At 39.5% G+C, this 12027-nt stretch overlaps 2 long non-coding RNA genes across 2 annotated transcripts; one reads left to right on the top strand and one right to left on the bottom strand.

Moving 5' to 3' along the window:
• Window positions 1–3161: 3161 nt before the first annotated feature.
• Window positions 3162–6951, bottom strand: LOC307022246. The gene is made up of 2 exons (XR_013803335.1): window positions 6624–6951; window positions 3162–3987 (listed from the first exon to the last, which is right to left on the bottom strand). It is a non-coding gene; the product is annotated as an uncharacterized lncRNA (long non-coding RNA).
• A 599-nt stretch (window positions 6952–7550) lies between these two features.
• On the top strand, window positions 7551–11728 carry LOC307022471. Its single transcript, XR_013803408.1, has 2 exons — window positions 7551–8951; window positions 11100–11728. It is a non-coding gene; the product is annotated as an uncharacterized lncRNA (long non-coding RNA).
• Window positions 11729–12027: the final 299 nt, after the last annotated feature.

Here is a 12027-nt window from a genome sequence, read left to right as displayed (position 1 = left end):
AACAATACAAAAGTAGCAAAAGTAAAAGTACTTTATTGTGTATTGCTTTCAGGATTTTTCCATTTCCTTTAGCGTGATATTTGCATGTTATTGTGTTTTTTATCCATGTAAATGGTCTGCTAAGGCAAGGCTTAAGTCCCCAAACTCTTGGGATAGAAAAGAGTATAATGAAGCATTTTTTTCAACATTAAAGCATGTATACATGTCAGTATAGAGGCACACAATACAAATATGACCCTGATAATAAGCTTAATACGGCCCCTAACATTATAAAATGCAAATAACATTCTGCTGTCGTAGGGTGTCGATGAGTGTGATCAACTTAATGGTTAAATGGACTGTACTTATAAAGTGCTTTATTTCTCGATAAGAGAGCATGCCATCGGGAGCAACTCTGGGTTAAGTATTTTGCCCAAGGATACATCGACATGTCGAACTCACAACCTTCTGATTGAAAGATGAAACTCCCTTGTAGCCACAGTCGCCCCCTCAATAATGTGGTACGTATATGATTTTAAAGAAACCTTTTTTTTCAAATTAAAATGCAGTAGTAACTATAAGTGTATTTAGAGTTATGGAAGTAAAATGGAGAAAGAAATGTGGTGGATTAGTTTTATAAAGTAACATAAAATGTACAAATACAGTACAAGTTTCTCAAAATGTATTAAATGCATTCAGTTATATCTTACACAGGCTCCACCCTCTACTGGACTCTATGGGTACTACCTCTTAACCATACTATGTGAGCATTCACCTACTGAGATATCTATAAACGTAGGGGCGGGCCTATCCGAATGCGTGCGCAAGCCCACCGTATATAAGGCGGCCACGCCTCCTGACTGTCATACTTTTCTCTTCAGCGAGCGAGCAACAACTGAAGCAGAGAAAGTAAAACGTTTGAAAGAAGAAGAAAGAGTTATCATACCTTGATGGAGTCTCCACTTCTAGAGACCCGGGCCTGTCCTTCGTCCCCTTGCTTAATAGCGGAGTATTTGGGGGACCAGGATATGGCAGAGGCGGTGCCATTCATGTTCGCCATTCACGTTCACCATTCACGTTCGCCATTCCAGCGGGGTGGATGGCTCCGTTTGCCGGGGAAGAGGATGACGAGGACTTGTTGTGTTGTCGGGCACTTCCGGGTCCGGCGTCCATGGAAGTCCACCGCCCAGGTCTGTACTTCCCCCTAGTACATGGCGGCGGAGCGTGGCCATCTGCCCCCAGCAGGCAGCAGGCTGGGCAGAGAGCCTGTCCCGATGCAGCGTGACAGGGCGGCTGCAAATAAACACGGGTGTGTTGGGAGGATCATGACGCATGGCACATTCCAAAAAGACGGAAGGGCTCTTTGGATCGATTTCCTTGGTCACGTGGATGAGGAGTAGTCGCAGCTTGGCGTATGCTGCTTCTTGCTCACCCTCAGAGGACAGAACACTGTCCCACACTCGCCGCCCCGCTGTAAACTCCAGTAAAGGAGCCAGCAGGTGGGCGCGCGCACGTGAGTGTAATACAAAAATAAAAAGAGCTGTCAAAGCATTGTGCGGGTTCAAGAGACGCTATAGCCGGTGTGCTGTTGTCAAAAAACACACCTTGCCTGGTATAATAGCTCCGATTAACAGTAGCGTGGGGTGGGGAAAAAATTAGGGGAAGCCAATAATACGTCCTTTCTTTTGGGTCGGGGGTGTGGTGGTCAATGTAATAACGTAACAGCACCCGGTATCATTTTACACACATTTGTATCATACAGATGCAGGACTTACACACGCCTGTTATCTAACCGACAGGTCTGCACGCACTCTCCAGCCGAAACTCTAATAAGAATTCATTCACAAACTAAATCAGGAGACCTTTAACGTGTTAGGTCCGATTCGCTCCTTTTTTCCTCGCTGTTTGGGCATTGGCCTGTCATCAGATTGTATTTTAGTTGTTGCTGTAGCGGAAGTTTAGTACAATTATTTTTGATTAAATACTCCAAATCTCCACCCTCCATAATTGCACTTGCTTCAGTTGCTTACTACTTTCTAACGGCGGTGAGAGTGGTGCAGTGACGCTATCTGTCTTCTATCGATTAGATTTACAGTATGATTAGAAAATTATAAAAGTAGTGTTGATATTATCCGACTGAACAAAACGTGCATTTATCTAACAGGTTTGTTTTCCACAGACCTTATTTCGAGCTATTTTCCAAAATCCTATGGAGAAATCCCATTGCGTTTTTGTCGCGAGCGCAGCTTACTTCCGGGTTTTAGGATGCGTCACTGCAACACTTAGTTGATGCGATTTGATTGGATTGTGAGGTAAGGGAAGCCAGCCGCCTCTGGCTTCCCTTGGCATGGCTCTGACTAATCACAGGTTGGCAGGGGCATGACGTGAGCCTTGTCTGATTGGTCAATCCCTCCATTTTTTTTCACCAACGGAAGCACATTTCGGCTGGCGGATCGCCGGAGCTGTTAGATTAACATCAACATGCTTATTGTATTTGTAAGTGCACTGCCTAGCGGCCTGTAGCACCGTCCTTGATGGAGCAGATGTGTGGGCTGGACCTGTATTCTACAGGAAAGGAGTGAGCAGAGGGTCGAGTTGTCGATTCTTGTTCAGTTTTCTTTGACTATCTTCCTCACCCTCTCAGACTTTCAGTTGCGCGCGCTACTAAAGAGACGCGCTTCCATGGAAACCAAACAATGGTGTAGCTGTATTAAAATCAGAGTGGAAACAGTCAGAAAAAAAAGTGGAGTGACATTTACTTAGACAAACCTCGGTAACAATATTCCACGCAGAAATTCTAAGTAAATTTAACAACCTACATTTCAAGTAAATTCTACTTACAGTTCAGAAGTGTTTCTAACAACAGCTACACAAGCAAACTTTACTGTGCTTTCAGTTTTTTTTATTTAAGTGTACTCACTATTGCATAGTATTTTTTACTTAAATATATAAGTAATATTTACATAATATGTATTCTTCTATTTAATTGTACTCACTATTGCATAGTATTTTTTACTTAGATATACAAGTAATATTTACATAATATTTCTTCTTCTATTTAAGTTAACTCACTATTATATAGTATTTTTTACTTAAATATATAAGTAATATTTACATAATATGTATTCTACCTTTAACGGCACTACCCTGTTAAATATGGGCATACAAAACATGAAACCATGTACTCTTTAAAACAGCAACTTTATGTTTTTAAACACTGGTAGAATTCTGACTTAAAAAAAAAAAATCACATGTGGCCCTAATCATATTCAACACATGACTTTGCAAGAAAACTAAGTGCAATCACTCATCCCTGACATCCCTTTCTTTTAGTGTTATAGAGAATAATTACACAATATTTAGTTGTACAGTGACCCTGAGAATTCAACGCACTCAAGAAAACATACAAAACACAATCAAATGAAGAAAAAAATCTTCACCAATTTGACATGTGCCGCATTGAGCTGCAAATACTCAAAGCACAACAAATGAAAATGTTTCCAGGGGAAACTAAAAAGTGCTGTGTCAAGAACCCCCTCAACAAGGTTTTGAAACATTATCTTAACAATATACAAAACATGTAGTTGTACAAAGTGGGCTCAGGCAAAACATATGAAAAAGGTCACTGTTGCTAGACACCATAACTACCAAGTATTTCCTCTGAACTGCAAGTTGAAGAAACACCTTTGTATACACTTAGGCTACAAGTTTGTTGCACAATGCATCGACTTTTGGAGACATCTTCAGGACATTTAGCTCAAGAAAGAGCTTCTGAAATACTTCAAAAGTGTATTTCATCTTCGGTGGATAACTTAAGTTCATTGCATATATGAAGCCCGTGAGCAGAAGGCAAGCCTTTGACACACATCTGCAGTCATCAAGAACCTCACTTCCCTCGATGATGATGGACACATCGGCAGCGCCTTCGTGTGCTGCACTTCCACAGAGGACAACTATTTTCATGACGTGCTCAGCATAGTCCTCTCTGACGAATTCTTTGCTCACATCCTGTCAAAACATGTGTGTTGAGATACACTATACTGTACATGTTTTCTTTGAAGTGACTGAATATGCAAAAGGTGATTCATTAGGTTAAAGTGGCCATTTAATAGTGCTGAACTACCAATCAAAATGTTATCGAAACTGCAATATTGCCTACAACAATTTTCAAATCGCAGCAGGTGCGATATTTGTAAAAGGAAAAATGTAAAGAAAACATTTTTGTTTGCTAAAAATCCTCGCAAAAATCACACCATGATCATTTAAAAATGTTTCAATGAAAATGAGAATAATGATGATCATTTCCTGATATCGCAATTGCAATATCAGTTAAAAATAATTGCAATTACATTTTTTTTGTAATCGTTCGGCCCTAGTATTTAACTAACTATTGATTTTATAGTTCCTTTCATTTTGTAGATAAAGACGGGGTATGTTATGTAGGGAATTTGTAGTCACTTTTATTTCTTGGTTTAAAAAAGCTGCTCTGTTCCAAGCGGGGTAAAAGCTTGTATAGTACTGGATTCAGTTTAGCAAAAATGAGGTGGACAGTAGCTACTGACCATGCTACAGCAGTGAGCAGCAGAGGTGGGGAGAGGCGGGGCTATGGCTTCATCTATCGGGAAATGATCGTATAGAGGCAATTACACGGAGCCGTTTGACCCCCCCAGAGCAGGGCCGTGGGAAGTAGGGGTGCTGAGGGTGTTGCAGCACCCCCTGGTGGAGGACAGGGTATCTGCACTTCCACAAGATTAAATACAAATATAATACAAAAAAAATGAATTTTCAGCCTTGATGTAACAACATTCATAATTAAGTAAAGATAACACCCTTTTCACCCCGGTTACATTTTCCATTTGCCCCGTACGATGGGTGCTGTAAGTGATGAAAGTGGGGGATTTTGGCTTATCAGGCGCCCGCAGCTCACAGCCAGCGTGAGAGAGAGAGAGAGAGATAGATAGAGAGAGGGGGTGTACCGGTACCGGCGGGGAATGTTGTTAGCTTCTGCTGCGCTAACGGATATAAGAAGCTGTTTCTACAATAATGTGGAGGGAGAGCTCTCCTGTCAGACTGAGAGGCTCAGTGAGGTAAAGGACTGAGTGTTTAGCTAGTTCACTTTAGTCTAAATGATCTCAGTGGGTCTCAAACGTTTTGATCACAATTTATGTAAACAAATATTTCCAAGGCACTCCTTTATAATTATTAGGATAAATAAAAACAGGTTTCAAATCATTCTAATGTATACTATAGGACAGTAAACCAAAAATATTGTTTAAAACTGGAGATATTTAAAAATATGCATAAATAAATAAATGTTAACTGATAAAATAAGATATAAATGAACCACAAAAATAAAACAAGTTAGCCTACATTTATTTGTTATTGGCTATGGTAGGTTATTGGATATGTTCACATACTTATTTGATTATTAAAATGCAAACCGATCTTTTTCATATGGGTGTTTTAGAGTTGTATCCCCTAGATCAGTCTCTAGTTTGGGCGCTCAAAGTGCACCAGATTGAAGCATTTTGCTTTAAAATGTAAAAAAAAATCTTCCCGGGGGGGGGTAGCCCGGACCCCCCTAGAGAATGTGACGTCCACCCCCCAATTAAAACATGTTCATGCAATACTAAATACATTTGAAGCCTTTTTCTATAAGCTGTCCACCATATCAATACGTTTCTCTGTTTGTAGTGTATTGGTCTTTTGTAGAGGTTTTTCATTGCCAGCTAAAATCTTTCCTAGGGCCAAATTGGTCAAAACCGGCCCTGGTGTCATCCCCACAGCACCCCCCATTTGAAACATGTTCCCACGGCTATGCCCCAGAGCTTTTTGTTTGCAAATCTATCCACCTTGGGACCCGTTATCGTTTGTGGGGCCGTTTCTATCGTTTTGTTACGGCCTCGTGTAAATGAAAGGGCTATACGCAAGAGAAACTATGCGGATACAACAAGTTTTGTTCTCGTGTAAACGGGGTCTCAGAGCTCACAGCTCCTCATATCTGTTCAGAAACTAGACAAAAGTTAAACAATTTCAAACCGCAGACTTGTCAAAGCATTAATTCATGGTTTTTACTAACCGGTATCAGTATGTTGTGAAGGGCCGGGACAAACCAAACTGTGCTACGTGCTGCACTGGAAAAGCGCCAACAGTGAATCCATCGAGGCAAACACACAGACACACTCACCTTTTAAATCGCGCTGTTCATATTTCATTGCAAATATAATATTCCTTGACCACTTTGTCCTTCTCTAGGCTGCAGTGAAACTGACCGCATCAAGTAGCATCGTACATACTGTTGAGTATTTCTTTTGTTGAGCTGGAGCCATGAACCGAAATAAAAAACGATTCAAATTTTAAAAAGTGCGTCAGTGCCATAGTTTCCATTATAAACGGCGAATGTTGTCGTAGTCGACAACTTTGAAGCTTCAAATAAGCCTTTAAAAAATATATATTATATCTGATGTGTGCAACTTGCATGAAACCGGGCTAAGTTTGCTAGCACGATAACGAGCTAGTTAACCAGCTACTCTGTCGGCTAATGTTAGCTAACTTAGCCTTACATTTTTAATAACCAAATACTGACTTCAGCTGACAAGCCAATAGGAATGTAACAAGTTAACCAAGCACATAAAGATACTCACATGACTCCACATCGATGAATATTCAAATCGACCAAGCAGTCTTCAAGTTCCACTCAAATGTCAACCTTCTGAGTGGACTGTCTGTGCATGTCTGCGGGGGCAATGTGTGCGGGAAATACTCTCTTCTGACGTCCCCCACAGTTAACTCGCATTTCCCATATACATTTTAATAGCTTTAACAGGTTGTACAGTCAATACAATGATTTAGGTAATATTTACTTGGTGCTATTGTTAAAATTCACTTATAAAAATGAAGATTCAAAATTACATAGAAACACAAGTAGCACTATTACTGAAATAGTAATGTGTTGTAGAATTTAAACATATAATCAAAGTAATATTTACAAAGCCAAAAAGTCATTTTTTTCAATGAGTAAATCTGATTTTGTCAGAAATCGGTAGAAATGCGGGAGAAATATGACCCTGGGAGGAAACCGGGAGAGTGCAATGAAATCGGGAGTCTACCGTGAAAATCGGGAGGGTTGGCAAGTACGATTATGAGACACAATTCCCAACTCGCTGCCCCAGTTGTAACCCCAGTAAAGGAGGCTACCAGTGCACTGTAAAACCTAACATTGTGTTAAATAAGAATGAATAAGTAAGCCTTACTTATTTTTTATTAACTTGTTATTAACACTCAGTTTAAATAATTAAGCTGTAATACAGGGTCGAAAAACCTAACTAACTCAATGTAATTGATGTGAGCTAATTTAGAAAAACTAAGTTAGTGGAAATGGTTATTTTTTTTCAACATTAGGACAAGCGCAGATCACTCCTTGACCACTTCACGCTCAAAGTTACTTTCCGGAACTTTCTGGAACATTTACGAGCATGCCTTGCAGCGGATGGACGTCTCCCCAACGGCTAGCCGCTATGGTCATTATCATTGTCACATTACAGTGTCACATTGGTGAGTACATATTAACATCCCAACCGTTTTGCTGTCTTGTTGTTGTATTTAATCTCAAGGTTTATATGCTTGCTAGTTAAGATAACATTAGCTAACCTTAGCTAATGTTAGCTAATGCTAACTATTGCAGACATAATGTGGCAAAATCGTGTTGCAGCTTGGCCCAGGAGATAGTCTTAAAACATTTAATATATGGAGATAGACGAGGGCTGACTTGATTTATCTGCATAAACGTTTTTAAGTACTTTTTGTATGATTTGAGGTTCTGTTTAGAAGGCATTGAACAAAGACTAGCACGTGAGTAACTTCATTATTAATGTCAGTGTGTTAGCCTAATGCCGTGACTTGTGGCTGTTTTCAGTTTTATATATTAGCCTATACAACAAAGTATAAAGTTACACTTCACAACGTGTGAGCGCCAATCAGTATATACTCCAAGCGGGTTGCGGTGCGGGACCGGGAGCTTGAGGAGGGACTCTCCCGCTTCGGGCGGCCGTTCATAGGTGCAGACTGCGGGTCCCTCCGCCAGCTCCGCGGTGCTGCAAGCCGTCACTGCGGAGAGACCCTCCCGCTATGGGAGGCCGTGCCTGGGTGGAGACTGCGGGTGCAAGCTCCGCGGGGCTGGCTTGGCCATGTAGCGGGCATTACTTCACCGCGACTCGCTCTTTTTGAAATGTGTGGCGGCTGTGTCTGTGGGCATTACAATTCGCCGCAACGAGGAGTCGGCGGGGGTCGTCAGGTTCCCACGTGAGGTGTAGATGTAACATGTTCTTGCCGTCTGAAGTCACTGTTGATAATTATACAATCAGTTTCTTTCTATTTTAATTGTTTAATTAACAAAGTGCATCAGATTAATGGATTTCCATTTTCAAATATAAAATATATCTCCTGAAATGTTCAACAAAAACAAAAAATCCCAAACAATGTGTGACAGTTGAATCATGTATTACACAGTAATAGTAGGCTATTACCTTTTAATAATTTATTTTACAATAATCATATGGAGGTACCAACTGAAATGGTTGTTTCACTCCTGCATATGTTTAAAGTGCATTTGGTGAAACTTGATTTAAATTAGCATAGCATAAAAGCTAACTGATATTACTCTACATTTAAAAAGAGTATAGTGTTTACATTCAATGCAACCATAATCTGTTATAATAGTGAAGATGTTGGCTGGCATACTCAGTTGAATAATATGTATTTGATGGTTATAATATCCAGGTCTTTGTGATTGAAAGGCTATGCCATATTTAAAAAAATGTGGTGAGGATTTGTCATGTTTGCAATCTTTGCTATAATCGATTAAATGTCTATGTTTTTGTTAGAAATATCTGCTTTCAATGTTTTTTTTTTCCCCATTCAGGATTTAACAGATAGTGGCAACTCCACACATTCCATGATCCCAGCAGTAAAAGGTATTTTTTAGTGGTGGGCCGTTATCGGCGTTAACGTGCTGCGTTAACGTGAGACTCTTGTCGGCGATAAAAAAAAATATCGCCGTTAATCTATTCTCAAAGTTGGTTTGGGAGCTCGGTCTATACTACGCAAGCTATGATGACTTTCACCTTGATAATTTAGCGCGGATGTATACCTAGCCGAATTGCACTGTAGGGGGCGAGATCGAGTCTTTGACCTGTGTTTCTTCTACGGTCTATGGATCTGACCCCGGTCAAATCAGCCACATTAAGCGTGACATGCTAACATGGATACAGCAGGTATGAAGCCGCCGGGTTTGCTTCAGGGGAAATTTATTTTTAAGAAGCTTCCCGATGGAAACCTCGACAAAAATAAGGTTGTTTGCACCTTGTGCAATGCGGAATTAGTTTACTGTAGGAGTTCATCCAGTCTCAATTACCACCTAAACGCAAAGCATCCCTTAGCTAATGCGGAAGATGCCGACCAGCACGCAGAAGAGAAAGCTACGAAAGTTGAGAAGATGGTAGAGGCGAGGTCTGTAGCACTGACTGGGGACCATTGGACGTCCGTTAACAACGACAACTACATCGGCGTTACAGTACACCTCATCGATGCTAGCTGGGAACTTCACTCCTTCGCTTTAGGTATGCTACTGTTAGAAATTAAAATCAATGTTTTAATGGGGAAATGTAGTTTAAACATGCCGTCAGTTTTAATGCTCTTTTATACTGAAAAAACAGAAATTCTTGTGCACAAGCAGTTAAGCTTTTATTCTGAAAATCCTTCATCTACGGTTAGCATTTAGCATGTGGCTAATATACGATTTCCTGAAGAGGTGAATTTAGTAGCGAAATGATATAGAGTGGTGCAAACCGAAGCCTACTGACTTAACACTACAACTATAGATGTCGAGATACTACCATGCTGAATATTAAATGAAGGTACAGTTTATTTGAATACATTATTGTTTACAGACGAGTAGCATGTGACAACATCCGGAATGACCGGAAATCAAACGAGCCGAGAAGTATTGTTTAGAGTATTGATTACAGCGTTTAGAATGTGTTAAATGAAAAGTGATGAAAGAGAATATGAGGAGAAACGGCGTGTTAAGCATATAGTGAATGTGAAAAGAACCTATCCTCTGTTTAAATGCAATAACGGACATTGGAGACGAGGCGAGCCGGCTGGCGGGGAGGAGCCAGCAGAGGATATATAACAGCACCGGAGGAGAGATCCATTCTCTTCTCTTCCCTATCGAGAGCCAGATCACAGCTGTTTGTCTGACTGAACAATATCATGCTTGTGACCAACCCGCGCCTTTTTTAATTAAAGTACCCAATTGAACTTTCACAGAGACTCCATTTAGTCTCCTTTTAAAGCTTCTCTCCTGGACGGGAGAATAACGAACACAGTTAACACTACGTTATGTCATTTTAAATTACATAATTTAATTTCGTAGCCTTTTAATTACCACCACGTTATGTTTGGAATTAATCTAGATTAATCTAGATTAATTCCAAGAATACAGTGAGATTAATCTAGATTAAAAAAAATAATCTATGCCCACCACTAGTATTTTTACACACTACACAATTCCTCTCTGATCGTTTGCATTTTTTCTATGAGCAGCGGCGTAAGAGCTTTATGTTAAAGGGCCAATGTCATGCTTTTCCGGTTATTACCCGTCCCCTTGTGCATTATGAAGGTTTTTCTGCATGTAAATGGTCTGTAGAGTCACAAACCCTCAAAGTACACCCTGTAGCGAGTAAAACTCTAACACAGAAAATACCAGTCAATGCCCCAGAACGCCTCGTTGGAGATATTTAGGTGTGATTGTTTTTGTATTATTTGACTTTAACTTTAACTATATATTTATTTGTTGTTCCTTTCTTCTCTTTTCTTTTTTTCTTCACTATTATCTGTAAAGCGTCTTTGAGCACCTTTTAAAAGCGCTAACAAATTAAATCTATTATTATTATTATTATTTATTATTCTTGGATATAATGTTACAACGCCGTTTGAGTGTGTACTTGAGCTACATTTTTAGCAAATACTTCAAAGCAAATGCAACATGAATGTTTTCATAGGAAGACCTACTCTAATAGGTAGCGATGATATTCTAAATAACGTGTTTTTCTTTGCAGGATACAACGAGAGATGAGGCCCTATAATCCGTCACCGTTGGTGTGCTGACTGTTCTCAGCAAAGACAGTCCTCAGGAGGGTCCAAGCTCAATGCAACTCGAGCCCATCTCCACTGACATTGTGCTTGAGGGAGGTATTGTGATGGAAAATATCAAAAACTTTCCACAGGCTGTTTGCCTGTTATTTGGCCTGATATATGCTTTGCATTTAGACTACCCAAAATGCATGGCAAATACTCTGATGTTCCTTCAAAGAGTGATGCTTGGACTGGGAACCAAAACATTCTCACCTAAGCTATTAACGCTACGAAACGCTCTATTGGATTAGACCTTAATCAAGATAGTCATCAGCTATCAAATAGAACTTGGCACTTAAAAAAGTTGCACTGTTAAATATTATGACAAAAGTTTGTCACTATGGGGGACACTGTTATAACTCTGTTAATTGTTGAGAGCAAAGTACAATGTTTTTTTTTTTTAAAGTACTCTTCTTCATAGTGGTCATTATAGATTTTAAATGTTTACAATTGGTGTGTTGTGCACTGCTGTTTTTTATTAAGATAAGGGTTTTTAGTACTTAAAAAGCACTGTTTGTTGGCACTTGAAAATAAATGTTATATTGCAACTGAATCAATTTGTGTTTTTAATGCATTCTTTTTTGAGATTGTTGGGAGTTTACAAAACGTGTTTAGAGATTTGTTGTAGTACAATTATCTTAGTTAGCAGGAATTAGTTTCTTTAATTTAATAGTAAACCTTAGAAATTACGAGTTAGTCAAATTTAAAAAGGTTAAGTTCTGGTGATTTGTATATTTAAGTTTAATTTGTTCATTGAGTTCACACAAATACAAAAAAATAGGTTAATACAAAGCATGCCTTTTAAGTTTACATAACTTAGTTTACATAAGTTTACAAAATGTTATTCACATA

The sequence above is a fragment of the Notothenia rossii genome (assembly GCF_949606895.1).
Source record: "Notothenia rossii genome assembly, chromosome: 1".
Classification (NCBI taxonomy): domain Eukaryota; kingdom Metazoa; phylum Chordata; class Actinopteri; order Perciformes; family Nototheniidae; genus Notothenia; species Notothenia rossii.
Note: the sequence above shows the minus strand (reverse complement) of the source record. Positions and strands in the feature narration are given on the sequence as shown.